Raw genomic sequence first — 20,724 nt, forward strand, 5'->3', positions numbered from 1 at the left:
ATTGCAAATGTGAGGTATTCTTTTAAAATTCTTTTAAAATACTATTTTTAAAGAGGATTTAAAGTTGATTTCTATGTATCTTTGATGGGAGACATTCTCTCACAATTCAGCTAATTCTTAGAGTGAAATGTGACCTAATCACCCACAGTCTTATACACATGTATGTGCCGTAATGTTTTACTCTGAGACTCATGGAGTCATATTTTACATAATTTTAAATATGCTGCCATCCTTTGAATAAAAATGCAAACTACAAACTTTGATATAGGAAATTTTGAAGATCATAGTGTATTTAACAAGGTATAGTTTGAGTATAATTTTCAAGTTTTTCCTTTATATACTTATGCTCATTAAAAACTATCTCAAAATGTGGTATATTAGTAAAAATACAACATTAAAAAACAACAACAGGGCTCCCCTGGTGGCGCAGTGGTTGAGAGTCCGCCTGCCGATGCAGGAGACACGGGTTCGTGCCCTGGTCCGGGAAGATCCCACATACCGCGGAGCAACTAAGCCCGTGTGAGCCATGGCCGCTGAGCCTGTGCGTCCGGAGCCTGTGCTCCGCAACGGGAGAGGCCACAACAGTGAGAGGCCCGCATACCGCAAAAAAAAAAAAAAACAACAACAACAGTTGCAGCAGATGCTCTCAGAGCCTTGCCTACATCCCTCATATGTTCCGTGGCACTCTAGTGGACTTCCAGTGTGCATCTCGGTACCTGTGAGCTATTTTCTGGAACCACAGAAGGCCACTCTGCCAGCATGGGCCAGACCGGGAGTGCCAGGAAATTCACACCCTGGGGGAGCAGCCCTCAGGTGACAACTGAGGGAAACGAGCAAAAACAGCGCCCTCGCCCCTCAGGTGTGCACTCTGTCGCACTTCCCAGACCCTCCCTGTTGGCTTGATCTCTGGTTACCTGAAGTGGCAGCTGGCTTAGTGGCCACCCTTTATTATTTAATTTCCCTTCCCTGTATCACCTCCCACCACTGTTCACTGCACTTCCCAGACTAACTAGGAAGTTTCAGGGTCATGTTCTGGGAGATTCTAAACTAAGACAATAGCGAATACTTTTGAGCCCTTTTTGGTGCCCGGTCTGGTTCCAAGCACTTATGGTTTCATTTAATCTTCACCACAACCTCAGAGGTGGGTAGTGTTGTTACCCGCATTTTGAGGATGAGGAAACTGAGGCACAGGGAGGAGACATCTGTCCAACTGTGGTCGGCTGAGTAATGGTCCCCTAAAGATGTCCACGTCTTAGTCTCTTGAACCTGTGAATATGTTACTTCACATGGCAAAGGGGACTTTGCAGATGTAATTAGGCTGATGATCTTGAGATGGAGAGATCATTCTGGCTTATGTGGATGGACCCAGTGTAATCACAAGAGTCCTCATAAGAGGGAAGCAGAGGATCTGAGTCAGAGAAGGAGGCATGATGGTGGCAGCAGAGGTCGGAGCGATGCGGGGAAGGAGCCATGAGCTAATCCAAGGAGTGCAGATGGCCTCTAGAATAGGGGAAAGGCAAGGAAATGGATTCCGCCCTAGCACCCAAAGGAATGCAGCACTGCCAAGCCATCGTAAATTTCTGACTTCCAGAACGGTGAAATAATACATTGATGTTTCCTTAAGCCGCTATGCTCGTGGCAGTTTGTTATAGCAGCCACAGGAAGCTAATTTTACCAAGAGAAGTAGATGGAAGCTCCATGGCCTTTTATGACCTCACCAGGAAAGTCATGCAGCATCACTTCTGTCTTACACTACTGGTTGAAAAAGTCCCAAGCTGGCCCCGATTCCAGGGGAGGGGTTGCGGTCCCCACCTCTTCGTGGGAGGAGTGACAAAGAATTAGCAGCCATTTTAATATCTTCACAACCTCATGATAAACGTATATCGGGACTTCCCCGGTGGCGCAGTGGTTAAGAATCCGCCTGCCAATGCAGGGGACACTGGTTCGAGCCCTGGTCCGGGAAGATCCCACATGCCGTGGAGCAGCTAAGCCCGTGTGCCACAACTACTGAGCCTACGCTCTAGAGCCTGTGAGCCACAACTGCTGAGCCCACGACTACAGAAGCCCGTGCACCTAGAGCTCATGCTCCGCAACAAGAGAAACCACCGCAATGAGAAACCCGCACACCGCAACGAAGAGTAGCTCCCGGCTCGCCGCAACTAGAGAAAGACCTGACGCAGCCAAAAAAAAAAAAAAAAAAAAAAAAATGTAGTAACCTGTATTTATCAGATTAGGAAATGGAGGCTCAGAGAGGTCTAGTAATTTGCCCAAGATCGCTCAGCTGGAAATCAGTGAGCCAGAATTCAAACCCAGAGACCATACTTGGAAGCATTTCCAATTTGCTTTCTAAATCGGTATGTTCAGAGCCCTTTGCTTCCGGAAGCCAGGCTGCTGACACCTCTCACTTCCTTTTTATAAAATTAATTTTATTGAAGTGTAGTTGATTTACAATGTGGTATTAATTTCTGCTGTAGAACAAAGTGATTCAGTTATACACACACATATATATATTCTTTTTCATGTTCTTTTCCATTATGGTTTGTCACAGGGTATTGAATAGAGTTCCCTGTGCTGTACAGTAGAACCTTGTTGTTTATCCATTCTATATACAATGGCTTGCATCTGGTAACCCCAAACTCCCAATCCGTTCCTCTCCTCTCTCACTTCCTTTACTCCTTCCCTCCTAAGTGGATCTGGCCAGGTGCTGATCACACATGATTCTGATGTCAGTTCAGACAGACGAACCTCAATTCCACGCGTATCGTAGGAAAGCTAACACTTAAGAGAGCTAACGGCATATAATAAAGAGAAGATGAATCACTATTCCAGACAGCAGAATAACTGGAGCAGACACAGCAAGAAGTGAAAATAAACCTGATATCCTCTGGTAGATGCAAGAGTATTGGAAGTGGGAAGCCAGAGGAGCACATTATAAAGACGACCCAACCAGAGGCGTTCGTTGTGAAAAGTGTAACAGCTGAAATGAAAAGCTCAATACGTGGGCATCATAGAATGCAGGCAGCTAAAGATGAATAAGCAAGCTGAGATGTCAGGTCAGAGAACCTTCCATGAGGACTTCTGTGGTCTGGAAGCAGCAGCGAGGAGCAAAAGGGCCACCCACCTGCCTCTCGTCTCGTTGGCAAAGAGCTGTGGAAGAGAAAAAAAGTCACCACCCCTAGAGAAGGCTAGGGGAAGAGACGTTCCCTGGGGGAGAGCAGGTTTCCCTTGGAGCAAAGAGGAGGCAGAAGAGGTTGCCTTCTGTGATCTGGTTGGTCCAGAACCTGACTTTCTGGGAGCTCAGCGGAAAGGTTTCAGGAGTTGTGGTGAGAGGTGGGAAAGTTGGGGATGGAAAGTAGAACTTGCTGAGTCACAAGGGGGTTAAAGTATAGAAGATGAAGGGTGATCTAGGCTTCTGGAACCCCTTGTGGTGACTTCCAGAAGTTGGGATGAAGGTCAGGGTTAGTTCTGGTGGATGCAAAGTTGTGGAGAGAGGTGACTGCCAAGGCTGTGGGTGCTGGAGACAGAGAGGGGCCAGAGTCTGTAGCTTAAGGCCTGACAGTTGGGTTTTCTCTTTTTTGTAATGCAAGTGCCCGATTTAAGCTTTGATTGCGGAGGCATCCACTTCGAAGTCGGCTATCTGGACTAAAAAAACGTTACCAGCCACGTAACAATTGGGTCGGCCAGAATGTTTTGGCTGACCCGATAGATAAAGAGCCAGACTATGTCCACACCCCACCGCTCTCACCCTACCTCCTGCCTCAGGCTCCTTTGTTTTAGAGATCTTGGTTGGTTTCCATAACTGACCATTCGGGCCCCTTGTTTTTTCTCTTCCCATGCTTTAAATTCCCACTCTTATGCTCTAAATTCACCAATAAAGAGTGAACCCACGAAACCTTAGGCCTCCACCCTTGACCCCAATGAAAGCAGAACCCCAGGCCTGTGTGCTGGCTACCTCTCTCTCTCTCTCTCTTTCTCTACCCATGACCTCACTGTGTGACCCCAGGTGTGCTGTGTAATTTCCAGGACCTGTAATAAAACTTTCCCCCCTAAGTTTCCTGAAGGATATTGCTGAAGGGTGTCTTGCAGTCACAATAAGAAGCACAAGGGCCAGTCCGGCCACAGCATTGTCTGTCCATAGGCAAGACCAGCACATAGCAAAGTCTGAGGTGTTTAGGACACACCTGCCTGGCCATCCCCGAGTCCTCCAGTTTGCTGGGGTCACCGTGCCCTCTTAAGTTTTAACTGTAACTACAATACATTCACCCGGTGACTCAGTTTCTGGGCATTTATTCCACAGATACTCTTGCACAGGTATGAGCTTGGGATCCACTCAGATGTCCCTACACAGGGCTCTGGCTATATAAGCTAGGATATAGCCTTACGGTGGAACTCTATACAGCATTAAAAAGTTAGAGAAACCATGCACGATGGAAAAAAAAAATTGGTGTAGAGTAAGCTCCAGGACTGTGCTTATTAAATGTAGACCCTCGGCGTGGCTTCTGAGCCCTCTTGGCTCAGTCGAGTGTAATCATTTGTCTCCCAATGGTTCCCTCCCTCGTTCCTACCCTGAGCCCGCAAGATGGGGGTCTGGGCGACCTCCTGCCTTTCATACTCACCTTTGGGGTGATCAAAACCATCCCTCCACCAGACTCATCTCCCCCAAACTGGACCCCCCACTATTATTTTGTGACACAGGCAACCCGGTCCTGGCACCCCCTACGATCTTCACCTGGAAGCCCACCTTGGAGCCCGTTTCCTCCCAACTTCCCAGTTGTCAGTAAGCTGCTCAGAACCCAGAATAAATCCAGCCCTGCTTGGACTCACTAGAGTGGACTCTGTTGTCTGCAACCGAGAACTCTGCCTGCTTCAGTAATAAAGGGGGTCAGCATGCGAGAGCACAGCCCCGGGGCGCCCTCAGCACGGGCATCCACAGCTTATGTCCCAGGGCTGGAGCCAGTCTGCTACCTGTGCCTCTGCTCCCCATGTGAAGAATTAATTGTCCTGCTTTAAAATTTTTTGTTTTCTTTTGGCTGCACCTCGCGGCTTGTGGGATCTCAGTTCCCCCAACCGGGGACTGAACCTGGGCCACTGCAGTGAAAGTGCCAAATCCTAACCACTAGGCCACCAGGGAAACCCCTGGTCCTGCTTCTTTATGTCACTAGCTCTCAATGCAAAGTCCAAGGAGGGCAGGTCCGGTTGCCTGACTCCTGGTCATGTGTCTGTTTCCTATCTCAAGGGAGGCTGGGAAAACAAACATTTGAACTTTGAGGCTTCAGTTGGGAAGGATGCGCTCGGCCTATTCCCAAGACCCACATGGTCGGCATTTTTCCAAACACAGGAAGGGGTGCCAGACAGCTAAAAATTCCAACAGATATACACCATATCGCTTATTAGTTTGGTGTAGGTCTTTCTAGAGCTCTCAAAAAATGTTTACATAATCCCGTGGTGGTTTTTTTGTTGTTGTTGTTATTTGTAGGTTTCTTTCCAATTAATAGTATGTTTTGGGGGATCTTTCTATATCAGTAGACTTACCTCATTATTTGCAATGACTTTCTAATATCTCATAGTAGAAATTTACTAGCATTTATTTAATCACTCTGTTATCAATCAACATTCAGCTTGTTTCTAATCCTTTGCAATTAAGAACAAAGCCTCAGTGAACAACCTGGTACCTATACCTTTGTCCACATGTGTGTCTATTTCTGTAGGATAGACTCTCAGAAGCGGAATTTCTGGATGAAAAGGGTACACGTATCATACGTTTTTATAAATACTGACATCCCAAAGATTTTACCAGTTTACTTTCTCTAACACTGTTTGGAAGCGTCTCTTTTCCCAGTCCTGGATATAATTAATAGTTCACTCACATTTTATCGCCCATCTTTGTGCGAACATTCATTCCTCAATATTGTTTTAAATTGCATTTCTTTCACTAGTGAAGCTGCATCTCTTTTCCGAAGCGCGTTGGTCTTTTGAAGATGATAGGCTTTGTGAATTGCCTAGCTGCATATTTTACCCATTTAAAAAATTGTGCTGGTTTTCTTTTTCCTATTGCTATTTAGGGGCTTTTTGTATATCGGGGATTTTAAGCATTTGCCTTTGCTAAGTGTTACCCTTGTCAGCATTCACGTCCGGGGACACTAACGGGGCAGGGCCCGTGCATGGCCACCAGGGGTCGGAGCTTCCCTCAGCCAGGAGTGAAAGACTGCCTTTTGGCATTGGGAGGGATATTCAAGGGATCTTGCAGAAGGGCTTGCTCTGACTCCCTATATCCTTTGCTTCTTCTCTTTGAGAGATTTCCTGGTTAACTAAGGGGATATCAAGGGGGACAGCCACTGGCATTCTCTCTGGGCCTTGGCAGTACCACCCCCATGTCTAGGGGCAGTATAGAATGGTAGTTAAGAATATGGGCTTTGGGTGGTGTGGGGAGGGAAGGATTGGGAGTTTGGGATTAGCAGAGGCAAGCTATTACATATAGGATGGATAAACAACAAGGTCCTACTGTATAGCACAGGGAACTATATTCAATATCCTATAATAAACCATAATGGAGGGCTTCCCTGGTGGCGCAGTGGTTGAGAATCTGCCTGCCGATGCAGGGGACACGGGTTCGTGCCCCGATCCGGGATGATCCCACGTGCCGCGGAGCGGCTGGGCCCGTGAGCCGTGGCCGCTGAGCCTGCGCGTCCGGAGCCTGTGCTCCGCAACGGGAGAGGCCACAGCAGTGAGAGGCCCGCGTACCACACACACACACAAAAAAACCATAATGGAAAAGAATGAAAAAGGATATATATTCTTTATATATATGTGTATATATTATATATATATATAACTGAATCACTTTGCTGTACAGCAGAAATTAAACACAACATTGTAAATCAACTATAATAAAATTAAAAAGAAAAGAATGTGGGCTTTGGCATCAGACAGATGTGGATCCTTCTGCCAGATCTTCCCCTTCTGAGCTTTGTGTGCCTGGGAAGTGACCTGGCCTCTCTGAGCCTCCATTCCTGTCTGTGTGCCGTGGGAACGAAAGCCCTCACTTAATCTGGATTAAATTACCTGCTGGGTGGGAGGATCTCACACATTCGGTCATGAAATATGTATTGAGCACCTATTATATGCCAGGCACTGTCCTAACTTTGGGTGGTTGACAAAACAGACAGAAATTCTGGCCTCACGGAGCTGATTTAGGGGGAAGCAGGTAATCCACAAAAAAACGCAAGGCAGAGAGAGGGTGTCAGACAGTGCTGAGTGCTTCGGAGTGAAATCAACCAGACAGGTGGGACACAGAGAGAGCTGGGGTGTGCAGAGTGGTCAGGGTGTAACGGGACGAGACTTGTACCAAACCCAGCTTCGGCAGCTCCCTGCTTGGAAGGCCAGTACTCAAGAGACAAGTGTTGGTGGAAAAGGAAAAGCTGCTTTATTCAGGAGGCCAGCAGCCTGGGAAGATGATGGACTAATGTCCTAAGAGCATCTCCAAGTTGCCGGTTAGGAGACAAAGGTTTTTTTTTTCCTTCTTTTTTTGGCTGCATTGGGTCTTCGTTGCTGTGCGCGGGCTTTCTGTAGTTGTAGCGAGCGGGGGCTACTCTTCTTTGTGGTGCGCAGGCTTCTCATTGCAGAGGCTTCTCTTGTTGCGGAGCACGGGCTCTAGGGGCGTGGACTTCAGTAGTTGAGGCACGTGGGCTCAGTCGTTGTGGCTCGCGGGCTCTAGAGCGCAGGCTCAGTAGTTGTGGCGCACGGGCTTAGTTGCTCCGCGGCATGTGGGATCTTCCCCAACCAGGGCTCGAACCCGTGTCCCCTGCATTGGCAGGCGGATTCTTAACCACTGCGCCACCAGGGAAGTCCCGGAGACATTGGTTTTAAAGGCCGAGTTAGGGAGGGCGTGGCAGGGTTTATGATCAGCTTGTGTACAATTCTCGGATTGTTTGGCATCAAGATACAGTTTTGAGCATCACGTATCTCGTTTCAACCAGTCTGGGGTCTACGTGCTTACAGCCAGCAGTTTTCACCTGCTGGGGTCCGCTTCCTGTAACAACAACATAGGAATGTGTGTCAGGCCTTTATCTGTAGCTTTTAGGGAACTGGGAGCTTGGTGACTCTGCTATGTGGCTGATTTAGAGTCAAATTGTTACCAGTTTTCCCACCCAACTGCGATTCTTTGTTTCTACATCCTCACATTTTCTAACTCTTGAGCCAGCCTGTTGAGACTGAGGGGAGGCCTGGAAGACTAAAGCTTTTCTACAAGCAAGAGGACACGGGGGTGGGGGTCTGTCCTGGGAAGGCCCCATAGGGTCCTGCTTGGTTACAAGGGAAGGTCTCTCTGAAGGGGTGACATCTGAACAAGAACCTGAATGAGGTGAGGGAGGAAGCCTGTGGATATCTAGGGAAGAGTGTTTGGGGCAGAAAGAAAAACAAGTGCAAAGGCCCTGAGGCAGGACTGTGCTCTGTGTGTTTACAAAACAGTGGAGGGACAGAGTGGCGGGAGTGATGGGGAGAAGCAGGATGTGAGAACAGTGATGGCTCCACATCTCGTGGGGCCTTGTGGGCCACTCTAGGGACTTTAGCATTTTTGCTGGGTGAGATGGGAGGGAGCTTTTGACCAGGGAAGGGGCAGTACCGACTTAGGTGCTCATAGGATCCCTCCAGCTGGCTGTCGTGGGGGAACAGACAGTGGAAGGCGAGGGCAGGGGCAGGGAGCCCAGTGGGTAGGCAACCGCAGTCAGTGGTCCAGGTGGGAGATGCTGAAAGCGTCGGTGGTACTAGTAAGAAGTAGTCAGATTCTGGAGAGACACGAAAGCTGAAGCACAGACTTTGCTGTTGCATTTGGCAAAGCTGGTTTCCCAGTAAATATGAGTCTCCTTTTCTTTTTGACCAGCCCACCTAGGGCTGCCGAAGAAGCTTTTCACTTCCCATTTCCACATGGGACCTCAGACTGGCCCGGACGCGTGGGAAGCCAGCCAGGGCCAGACTTCAGAATCCCTGGGCCATCCAGGGAAGTCTCCTGCTCTCTCTGGGCCTCTGTTTCCCCAATTTGACAGCAGAACAGGGAACTTCCAGCAGGCCCTGCCTTCGTTTGCCTACCAGGAGAGTAACGAGGGCGAGCAAAGTGCATGAGTTCCAGGCCGGGGCCATGGTCAAAGATGAGGAGATAATGGGACGTTGAACAGCAGTAAGCGGAGGAGGACTCTGCCAGCCTCTCCCTGGGCTGCCAGCGCACTTGCACACGGCCCTTGTCAGGGTCATGGAAGTCCAAGCCATCCCCCCTCAGAGCTGAGGTTCTGGGCTGGATCCACCACCTGGCTGCCTCTAGAGGCCCTGGGGATTTCACGGGATGTTCTCTGCAGACCAAGGTCCCTTCAGGAGGAAGCACTCCGGGGGACTTTGAGGACCCATGGCTCAGCATCTGGATGTTCCCCGTGGCCGGGGTGAGCCCTGGGTGGGGAACCTACTCCTAGGTGAGGAGTGATAGAGGGCATTTCTCAGGGGTCTGGCCAGCCTTCAAGGCCTGGCTGGTTGTGCGAGATCCAGGGATGGAGTTTCTCTCTGTTAAGTGATCATGTCTAAAAGGGAGGCTGTGGGGCAGGGTGGCTTTGTGTGGGACCAGCCAAGGTAACGTCTGGCTTTAGCTCTGTCACCTCTGTGACCTGAGGTAAGTCACTCAACCTCTCTGATCTGCTCAATTTCCTTATTTGGGAAATGGGCAATAATTGGACTCCCCCTGAGGGCTGCTGTGAAGACCAAATGAACACTGTTTTGAGTGGCTGGAAAATAGTAAGCAGGGGGCTTTAGGCTGTGATTAATGAGGATGATGAAAAGATAGAAGACAGGGACTAGGATTATAGTCCAGTCAGTGATAATACTCTCTGATCCCCAGCAGGTACTGAAGATGGGCCAGACGCTCCTGCTCCAGGTGCATTCATAAGCAGCTCATCTGGTCCTCAGAGTCCCTCTATGAGGGAGCACTGTTACTATTAGCCCCATTTTCCAGATGAAGAGACTGAGGCCCAGAAGCAGCATAGCATTGCTGCTGACATCATGGATTCAGACCCAGCTCTGCAAGATACACTGCGTGAGCTTCAACAAGCCATTTAAGCTTTCAGGGCCTCGGTCTCCTCACCTGGAAAATGGGTAGTAATAATCCCTGCCTCATAAGGTTGCTGTGAGGTTCAGTGTGTTGCCACTTGTAAAGTATACAGAAAATCCCCGGTACACGGCGCTTCCTTAATAAATGTTTGAAAGAAAACTGCCAGAGGTGTGGGTAACTTGCCCAGAGTCATACAGCCGTGTGAAGTGGGTGCTAGAATCAGAGACCGGCTCTAGCATCTTCCCTGTTCATCACTTGTAGTTGCTTTTCAAGCACTAAGGGAGGTACTTGGAGACCATGAGGAGGCACCCAACATGCCCCCAGGAGGTCAGGAAGCTGGTGGAGGTGATGTCTAAATTCATCCTTGAAGGATGAGCAGGAGTTCACCAGGCAGGAGGAGGATAGTATCTCCCCAGTCCAACCCTCACCGCCCTCAAGAAAAGAAAAAAAAAAAAAAAGAAAGAAAAGAAAAGAGAAAGAAAGTAACCCAGTGAAAAGAAAAAGCACACACATTCCCATGATGTGTGTTTAATCTGGCCGGTATATGAAGCTCAAGTGAGTGGTCAGCAAAAGATGAAGAGATGGAGGTAGGGAGGGGGACAAGAGCTATGTCATGAAGAACTGCATGTATAAATCTATTTTGCATGTCACAGATTATTTTCTGAGGCTGAATTCCTGAAAGTAGAATAGTTGGGTCACATTTTAATCCTCGATACATGACGTAAAATTGCCCTTCAAAATAACTATGTCAATGTAGCCTGCCACAAAGTGTGTATGACAGTGCCAGTTTCTGAACATCTTTGCCCACATTGGGTATTATTGCTTTAAGAAGTTTTGGTGATTTTATGCCATTAAAAGTTTCCAAGAGGAGAATATTTCCACTGAAGTCCTGGGGACAGTGGTGTCTGAGGATGAGGGACCTGGAGGGATTTGTAGGATGGATGCCAGGTGGGAAGGATGGAACGTAGGAGGGAGGGAGATCAGTTCATGGGTTTGACACCTGGACAGAGATTCAAGTACATGACACCAAGTGGCTTTTAGTTTTGAGATGCTTCTGATGGGGGGGGGGGATCCCAGTTGGAAAACAAGGCCTCCTGAGGAGGTCCCCATCCTGTTCCCCTTCAGTGACAGGAAAATCACTACCTTGCCTCCTGAACAGCCTGTTACGCTATCTGGTTCCTCTGACACTTTTCTGTTACTATCTGTATTAGTTTCCTAGTATTAGTTTCCTGTATTAGTTTCTTCTGTCATAAGAAATTACTACAAACTTGGTGGCTTAAAACAACAGAATTTTATCTCTCACAATTCTGGAGGGCGGAAGTTGAAATCAAGGTATTGGCAGGGCTGCACTCCCTCTAAAGGTTCCAGGGGAGGAGACTTCCTCACCTCTTCCAACTTTTGGTGGCTCGAGGTGTTCCTTGGCCTGTGGCTGCATCACTCTTATCTCTGTCTCCATCTTCACATGGCCTCCTCCTTTGTGTGTCTATGTCTTCTCATCTTTTGTCTCTTATAAGGACACTTGTCACTGGATTTAGGGCCCACCCAGATAATCCAGGATGATCTCATCTTGAGAGCTTTAATTTAATTACATCTGCAAAGACCCTTTTCCAAATAAGATCACATCCATAGTTTCCGGGTGGACATATCTTTTGGGGGACCATCATTCAAAGCACTGCACCATCATTCTTAGCATCGGAAATCATCTACTAAACACAGTTGCATTCCTCACTATTCACTGGCCATGCAGGCTTCTTTCATTTCCTCAGACAGTCTATGCCCCTTCCCTCCTCTGGGTCTTTGCACATGCTGTTCCCTCTGCCTGGATGTCCTTTCCCCCATCTCACAATTGTTTATTTTCTCAATCTGGATGAATCCTTCTTCAGATCTCAGTCTAAACGTTACACTTCCATGTTGCCATTGCACCCTGCACCTCTTCATTAATACTGCAGTATGTAAATTGACATTTATTTGGATGGATGGATGGTTAATGTCCATTTTTTCCATTGGCCCATCCACAGGCTGCATGAGGGTAGGGTTTTGATTTTACAGTTCATTATCTTATCGCATTGCCCAGCTGTGGTCCTGGCACATGGTAGGTGCTCATCAAATGTTTGTGGTATGACTGTTGATTGAATAACAGTTGAAAGCTCCCATTTATTTAACTTCTGTATTTCTTACTCTGTCCTGGGCATTTTACATGTCTATCCTCATGAACCCTCAAGGCAGTGTTGCTTCTATTTTAAGAAAACAGAGGCTCAGAGGCTCAGTGAAGCCACCTGTCCGAAGTCATTGTCACAGATTGGGTTTTTCAGAAGCAGACCCTGAAATGGAGTTGGGGGAGGTGTTATGAGTCGAATAGTGTCCTTCCCCCCCCAAAAAAAAGATACGTTGAAGTTCTAGCCCCTGGAACCTCAGAATATGACTTTATTTGGAAATAAAATTGTTGCAGATATTATTAATTAAGATGAGGTCATACTGCACAGACATAGAGAACAAAAGTATGGATACCAAAGGGAAAGGGGTGGGGTGGGAGGAATTGGGAGACCCTGATTGACACATACATATTATTGATACTATGTATAAAATAGACAACCGATGGGAACAAACTGTATAGCACAGGGAACTCTACCTAATGCACTGTGGTAACCTACATGGGAGGGAAGTCCGAAAGGGACGGGATATCCGTGTGTATGTGGCTGATTCATTTTGTTGTGCAGCGGAGGCTACCACAACATTGTAAAGGCAAGCAAATTCCAGTAAAAATTTTAAAAAAACCACGATGGGTCTTCCCTGGTGGCGCAGTGGTTGAGAGTCCGCCTGCCGATGCAGGGGACGCGGGTTCGTGCCCCGGTCCGGGAAGATCCCACGTGCCGCAGAGCGGCTGGGCCCGTGAGCCATGGCCGCTGCGCCTGCGCGTCTGGAGCCTGCTCTCCGCAACGGGAGGGGCCACAACAGTGAGAGGCCCGCGTACCGCAAAAAAAAAAAAAAAACAAACAAACAAACAAACAAAAAAACAGGATGAGGTCATACTGGAGTAGAGTGGGCCCCTTGCTCCAATATGCTTGGTGTCCTTATAGGAAGACAGCCATATGAAGACAGAGGATTGGAGTGACGCTCCCACAAGGCAAGGAACGCCAGGGATTGCCAGCAGAGCACCAGAAGCTGGAAGAGGGAAGAAACAGTCCTTCTACAGGTTTGTGAGTGAGCTTGGCTCTGCCCATAACTTGATTTTGGACTTCTGGCCTCCAGAACTGTGAACCAATACACTTCTGTTGTTTTAAGCCTCCCAGTTTGTGGTACTATGTCCCGGCCGCCCTAGTTAACTGACACAAGCGCAGGATGTTTATTAGAAATCAATACCTGTGGAGGGAAGGAGGGGGAGGCAAGACTGGGCAGAGAGCGGGAAATGGATCAGTGATGCAGGCCTGACGGAACTTCAGCTGATTCAGCAGGGAGCTCAGGAGAGAGTTTTGCCCCCCTCAGGGTTGTTCTGTATCAGGGTGAAATGGCCAAGCCTTGCTCAATCTCCAGATACAGGCCACCCTGGGAAGGACATGACCTGGGAGGAGATGACAGCTGGAGGCCATCTGGTGATTCATGGGGCAAGTCCCTCCTGGAAGTGGCCCTGTCCAGCCCGTTTCTGTGTCTGTCACAGTCAGACACAGCGAGAAGCACAGGTTCGGGGACTGAAAGCCAGGGCTGTCCCCGGGATCCTGCTCTCTCCTTCCTGGTGTTTCTGATGTCTTTCTCTCCCCACACCCTCAGCCTCTCTCCTGGGCTTCTGTGTGATGCCAGCGGCTGCCCAACTGACCATCACACTTGTCCCATCTCAGCTGCTGGAAGGGGACAATGTCACCCTGGCTGTTCAGGGCGTGGCCAAAGACAGGCTCCTGTGCTTCATCTGGTCTCGGGGTGGGGGCACGGAGATGGCCCAGCAGATCTTAACTTTCTGCATGGACCCTCGGCCCTGCCTACACAGGCCGGGAGACGGTAGTCCAGATGGATCTTTGCACATCACCGCGCTCAGCCTCACGGATATGGGCCCCTACGCCCTACAGAAGTTGGTGGTGGATGTGAGCCACTCCACGTGGAATGTCCACTTGCCTGTGTTTGCTGAGTGCAAACACCCCCTCCCCAACAACCAGAGGGCTCTTCCCAGCCTCTGATCTGACCCTGTCCCTTCCCCACTCAAAACTCTTCCATGGCTCCCCAGTGCCCTAAGGACAATATGTGTATTTCCTGGGGATATTTGGCTGCTGTGACAAGGGTTCAAACAAAAGGGTCTTAAAAAATACGTTTTCCCTCTCTCTCTCTCCCCCTTGTCCAGATACAATAATTTTGGAATGGATATAACCGCATTATATTGCCAGAGGCCTAGCTCCTTCTAAATCCTCCACCACCCTTGGAGAGTAGCCTTTGTCTGCATGGACCAAGATGGCTCATATGGACATAGGGATGTCCCCATTCTAACATGGGAGAGGGAAAGAAGGAAGGGAAGGGTGTGTCCCCTTCCTTTAAGAACCTGAGTCAACGATTATACCCATCATTTCTGCTCACACCTCATTGGCCAGAATTTAGTCACATGGTCATACATAGCTGCAAGGGAGGCTGGGAAATGTAGTCCTTATGGTGGTGGCCACGTGCCTGGCTAAAAATTGGGGTATTATTATTACAGAAGACGAAGGATATTAGAGGACACCTAGCCATCTCTCTCAGAGTGGGGATGGAAAATAGAAACCTCTCCTTGATTAAGAGATAAAGTAGGCTGAAAGTGATGGCTCTCTTTTGTCCTAGCCTTGATTTTTATAAACAAAAACAACAAAAGCACAGAATCTTGTATAGAGGAGAAGGAGAAGGAGAAGCTGCTTCCCTGGACCTAGAAATGCTATGTTTGTGTAGATGGGGTCAGGAAAGCCTGCACTCTGAGCTCATAAGGCCGGATTCCAAAGACCTTGGGCCAGCTGATCCCGATAGCAGCAACCCCACCAGTGTCCTGCCTTCCTCTTAGATGATTCCTTCTTTTCCCCATAAAGAGATGCAAACTCTTTTTACCCACTTATTATTTATTTTAAAGTTGTGATAATAGTACAAATAACATAAAAGTCATCATCTTAACCATTTTTGAGGGTACAGTTCAGTGGCATTAAGTACAGCATTAACATCCCTCCATCTCCAGGACTCATTTCATCTTGCAAAAGTTGAAACTCTGTACCCATTAAACACTAACTCCCTAACCTCTCCCTCCTCCAGCTCCTGGAAACCACCCTTCTACTTTCTGTTTCTATGATTTTGGGCTACTTTAGGTACCTCAAATAAATGGAATCATACAGTATTTGTCCTTTTGTGACTGGTTGACTTCACTTAGCATGATGTCTTCAAGGTTCATCCAAGTTGTAACATGTGACAGAATTTCCTTTCCCTCTAAGGCCATATTTCCATTGTACAGTCATCCCTTAGTATTCATGGGGATTGGTTCCAGGACCCACTGCAGATACCAAAATCTGAGGATGTTCAAGTCCTTTCCATAAAATGGTGTAGTACAGTTGGTCCTCTGTATCCATGGATACAGAACCTGTGGATATGAAGGGCTAACTATACATATAAACCACGTTTTGTTTGTCAGTTCATCCATCAGCGGACAGGGGGTTGCTTCCACCTTTTGGCTATTGTGAATAATGCAGCTATGAACATTCTTGCCCATTTCAAAAACCAACTTAGACCATCGTTAGGCATGCCCCCGGTGACCTTGAACTTGGAAGCTCAAAATCACTTGGAGTCACTAGACAGATCTGGAGGGTGGCAGGAAATAGTTCACAGAATTTATATTGGCTCTTCAAGGACTGTATATGGCATCACCAATATATTTCTTCTCCTCTTCAGCTCCTTTAGTCTTCCAGCTATTTAGATAAACTCTTTAAAGTATTTCACTCTGTTTTTTTTTTTTCCCAACAGAGGTTGGTTTTTAGAGGAGAGAAGTGATTGGTGGAATGTGGGTCCTTCCGTGGTGAAGTCCCCGGTCATCTGCCTGCCACAGCAGCACCACCATCCTGTTCAATCTCATCTTTCCCCATTCTCTGTGCCCAGACCCTAGCTCTCTAACCTCCTGTCAGACCTGCTTCCTTGTTCTTTCTCACATCTAGGACTTAGCTCTGCCTTCTGCTGTCATCCTTTCTTCCCTTCACTCATATAATCTCCTCCCCCTCATCACTCTGGAGCTTTTCATGTAAATATCATCTCCATGAAGTCCTTTCTGACCCCCTAACTGGGTCAGGTGTCCCCTCTGGTTTATCGAAATCCCCTGGAATTCCACATCCCAGCTCTTCTCACTTGGGCCCATCACTGTGTGGGGGTGAGTCTGTCTCCCTCACTGGACTGTGAGTCCCACGAGGGCACAGACTGGGATGGCTTGATCCCTGCTGTACAGAAAACACTAGTTAAATGAAGTAACAAATGGATGAATGGATGGGTGGATGGAAGGTGGTTCCCTTCCATCAGGTGGTTCCCTGATCCAGCAGATTACACTAAATCTCCTTGTTCTATGCTCCCAGTGACATCTTTCCCCTAGATAATTTGTTTAAAAATAGCTCATATTTTGAGTGCTTACTACACCCTTCAGAACTGGGAAGCCCCAGGAGGGCAGGGCTAGGACTGACTTGATCACTACTATGACCCCAGTACTGCCCAGCACAGAATGTGGCTCAGAACAGATGCCCAGTAAGTGTTTGTTAGGTGCAAGATTAAATGAATAATCAACATTATACATTGACTAATACTTTGCGTAACATTTGGTATTTTCTAGCATCACTGCCTCTGCCTAGATTTGGCAAAAAGGCCACACATGTGTGTCTGAAACGACTCAGTCTACTGGGGTCATCTATACAATATCTCCTTCCCCTCCCCCATCCCTAGTCCAAGGGCAGGGACCAAGGGGACAACGCTAAGCAGTTACTATCTGCAGGATCCCAGGCCAAGGTCGTCACGTACGTTAGTTCATGTCATCTTCACAACAGCCCCCTGAGGCTGGCGCCTGTTTTCGGAGGAGACTGAGGCTCAGAGGGGGAAGGTCCAGAATCAGTCTCATGGGGCCAAAGTCAAGATGTAGGCAGGGCTGTGCTCCTTGGGAGGCTCTAGGGGAGACTCCATTTCCTTGTCTTTTCCAGCTTCTAGAGCTGCATCCCTTGCATTCCGTGGCTCATGGCCCCTTCCTTCATCTTTAAAGCCAGCATCACAGCATCTTCTCTCTTTGACTCGGCTTCTGTCTGCTTCTGTCACGTGGCCTTCTTTATTCTGTGTCAAATCTCCCTCCGCCTCCCTCTTGTAAGGAAACTTGTAACGGTATTTAAGGACCCACCTGGATAATCCAGGCTAATGTCCCCATGTCAAGATCTTTAACTTCATCACATCTGCAAGGTCTCTTTTTCACCATGTAAGGGAACAGCCGCAGATTCCAGGGATTAGGAACTGGAGATCTTTGGGCACCTGCCACAGCTTCCCCCACTCTGGTTCTCTTCTGCTCCGTAGATGCCACATCGGAGAATGACCAGGGCCCAGAATTCTATGGACCACACATCCCTGGAGGGGGCATCGCTGACATCGTGCTTGGAATGGTGGTTGGTATTGCTCTGATGGCCACTGTGGCCTATTCTGTGGGCTTCATGAGGGACCAGGTAGCCGTGATTCTCTTTTCCCTAAAGGAGGGTTGGGTACCTGTCTATGAAGGGAGCTTGAGGTAAACAGGAGTCCTGGATAGGATGAGGATAGAGAGAGATGAACCAGATTCCTGAGTTTTCTTTCTGCTTTGATGGAAATTAATGGTGGACAAGTTGGCAGAGCCCAGATTGTAGAGGCCTTGAATGCCAAGCTGAAGGCCTCAGACTTTACCCCGTTTGACCTGGGGAATCAAAGAGTGCTCCTTGCACGTGAGACACCCCTCCACTCCTCTGGGCCTGGTGGGACGGCCGGCTAGGAGAGGGTGCAAGGGTAGTGAGTAGGGAGCAAGAGATGAGCGCTCCTTTCTAGGTGTGAAAGTTAATGGTGAAAAGGGAGGCATGGGACTCTTTGCAGAGACCTTGAACTCCAAGCTGAGAGCTTGACTTCTCCTGTGGGGAGTTAGTGAGTGCCATCTTCAGGCAAATGTTCAGCATCCGTCCCTTGATGTAGGCCAGGGGCATGGAGATGGTAAGGTGTTGAGTGAGGGACGAGAGAATGGAGTTCCCTGTGCGTGTGTGTGTGTGTGTGTGTGTGTGTGTGTGTGTGTGTGTGTGGTGGAGAGTGTGGAGGGAGAGGGGTGGTGAGGTGCACTCATGGTGGGAAGGCTGGCAGGGGGTGTATCGTGGAGGCCTCCAACGCTAGACCAAAGGATTTCATTCCTTGTCACGGGGAGGCAGTGAACAACTACGGCCCTTATACTGGGCCCCCGTTCCCCACCCGCAACCCTGGGGCAGAACCTAAACCTTCTCTCCTTTGTCTTCCCCTGCAGATCAGGGCAGCTGTGTTTTCTCACCCTTAAGTCAGGTCATTATTGCTGACAGGGGGTCACCAGATACGTTGGAACCAGGGCTGCGGGCAGGGGGAGGGAGGATGGAGGGTAAGGGGGAGGGAGGAGCTTGGAAGCTGTTAAAATACCTCTGTAGATAAACCATTTGCACCTTCTTGGCCTCTGTCCTGCAAGAGAGGCTGAAATCTGGGCTGGAGGACATAAGGGCTCCAGATGTGGGGGCAGGGTGAGGAGGGGCCCACTGCCTGGTCTAAGGACTCCTGTTTACCCCAACTCCCCTTCCCTTTATTACCCTCAAAAGATGTATGAAGAGTGAGAGCTTGAAAGGGTGGGGAGTGATTGCAGGAAGTCAGGAGACGCGGAGGCAGCTCCTTCTCAGCCGGTCCCAGTCCTGGCATCCCCAGCTCAGAATGCACATCTTGGACAATGTGAGCACGATTCCATTGGAACGTCAGCTCCATGGGCCAGGGCCTTGTCTGTGTTGTTCACTATCGTGTCCACAGTACCTGGACTAGTGCCTAGCACACAGTAGGTGCCCAGTATATATTTCTTGACTGATTGAGTGAGTGAATAGATAATCTCTGGGACTGCAAATTCTGTGAGGACCAGTGCACAGACTTTCAAAGCAAAAGGACTGGATTGAATAGATGCGTCACCATCTAAAATCAAGGGCCTCTATCAGGCAGAGTTCTCCCCGACCTCTCTGTGGCTGTTCCCTCCTCTTGTCCTTGGGCTTCCTGGGTTCAGCCAGTGAAGGTTATGGCGCGGGGAGGGGTTACCTTCATCTCCACACGTGGCTGAGCTTTAGCCCTCATTGATCCTGCTTTTGTACATTGCAGATCCAGACAGTTCAACATGGAGTCACGATCCAGAAGGCCAGATACCACCCCAATATTCACCACTTGGACTTTTCTCCTGTCAAAGAAAAGAAGAAGGCACCCCAAACGCAAGCAACATGTGAAGAGATGCTCCAACTCAGAAGTGCTAATTGAAACAACAGGATACAGTTATACACATGGTAGCCTGGAAATCTGAGAAAGCTGGGTGATGACAGGTGTTCAAGGGGACATAGGGTCACAGGAACCTCAGACACTGCTGGTGGGAATATGGGTGGGGACGGTGATTCTGTAGGACAACCTGGCAAGACTTGGGCAAATCGAGCATGTGCAGCCACCTAGGACCCAGCAATTGTCCTCCTGGATACAATACCCCAAAGGATTGTTCTCACAATCCAAAGGAACGGCTGGGGGAGTTGGCAGGCAAAATGGTAGATTCACACTGGAGAGTGTTTGCAGCAATTAGAAGCACTGTTTGTCCATGTAGCCACACAGATGGATCATAAAAACATGATGGTGACTGGAAAAAGTAGTGTATATTCATTAGAGTAAGTAAAACTAGCTGCTGTTGAGGTATCTTCTTTGTATTGATTCAACAGTTCTGTATCCTGACTGTGGTAGTGAATACACGAATCTCTACATGTGATAAAATTTCATAGTACACACACACACACACACACACACACACACACACACACACACACATACACAAGTGCATGTTAAAGCTGGCAAAATATGAATTAGGCCTGTAGTTTAGTTAATAGATTGTACCAATGTCAATTTCTTGGTTTTGATAACACCTAAGGTTAGGAAGAGCTGTGTGAAAGGTACATGGGAACACTATTTTTACAATTTCTTGTGAGTTTTTAATTATTTTAAATTAAAATTTTTCTAGTTTGAAATTTTAAATTAAAAACTATTTTTAAATTTTGAGCATGTAAAATAATGGAATCATCTATTGTAACAGTTAGGCCCCCAAATCTCAGTGGCTTAACAAAATAATAGTTCAATTTGGGTGGGTGGGGCACTCTGCTCCACAAGTCATTTTGGTGCCCCAGGCTTTGTCCATCTTGGGGCCTCATTCCCCTCTAGAGCCTTCTCCAATCAACCAGTGGATGGAGGTGGAGGATGGGAGGATTTTATGAGTCAGGGCTGAAAGCAACTCCCATCACTTCCATCACATCAGATTCCATTGGGCAAAACTTGGTCACATGGCCACACCTAACTGCAAGGGAGGCTGGGAAATGTAGTCCAGCTGTGAGTCCAGGAGGAAAATGGAAACACAGTACTGGTGGTCATTGACC

At 48.2% G+C, this 20,724-nt stretch overlaps 1 long non-coding RNA gene across 1 annotated transcript in view; it reads left to right on the plus strand.

Annotated features, from left to right (window-relative positions):
• LOC136792977 (uncharacterized) overlaps positions 1-19,602 on the plus strand; it is an 80,040-nt gene extending 60,438 nt beyond the window's left edge. The window contains exons 3-5 of the long non-coding RNA XR_010837640.1: positions 13,165-13,280; positions 17,609-17,697; positions 19,424-19,602. This is a non-coding gene — a long non-coding RNA (uncharacterized lncRNA). The remainder of the gene's footprint in view (positions 1-13,164; positions 13,281-17,608; positions 17,698-19,423) is intronic.
• Positions 19,603-20,724: the final 1,122 nt, after the last annotated feature.

Source organism: Kogia breviceps, chromosome 18 (genome assembly GCF_026419965.1).
Source record: "Kogia breviceps isolate mKogBre1 chromosome 18, mKogBre1 haplotype 1, whole genome shotgun sequence".
NCBI classification, from domain to species: Eukaryota; Metazoa; Chordata; class Mammalia; order Artiodactyla; family Physeteridae; genus Kogia; species Kogia breviceps.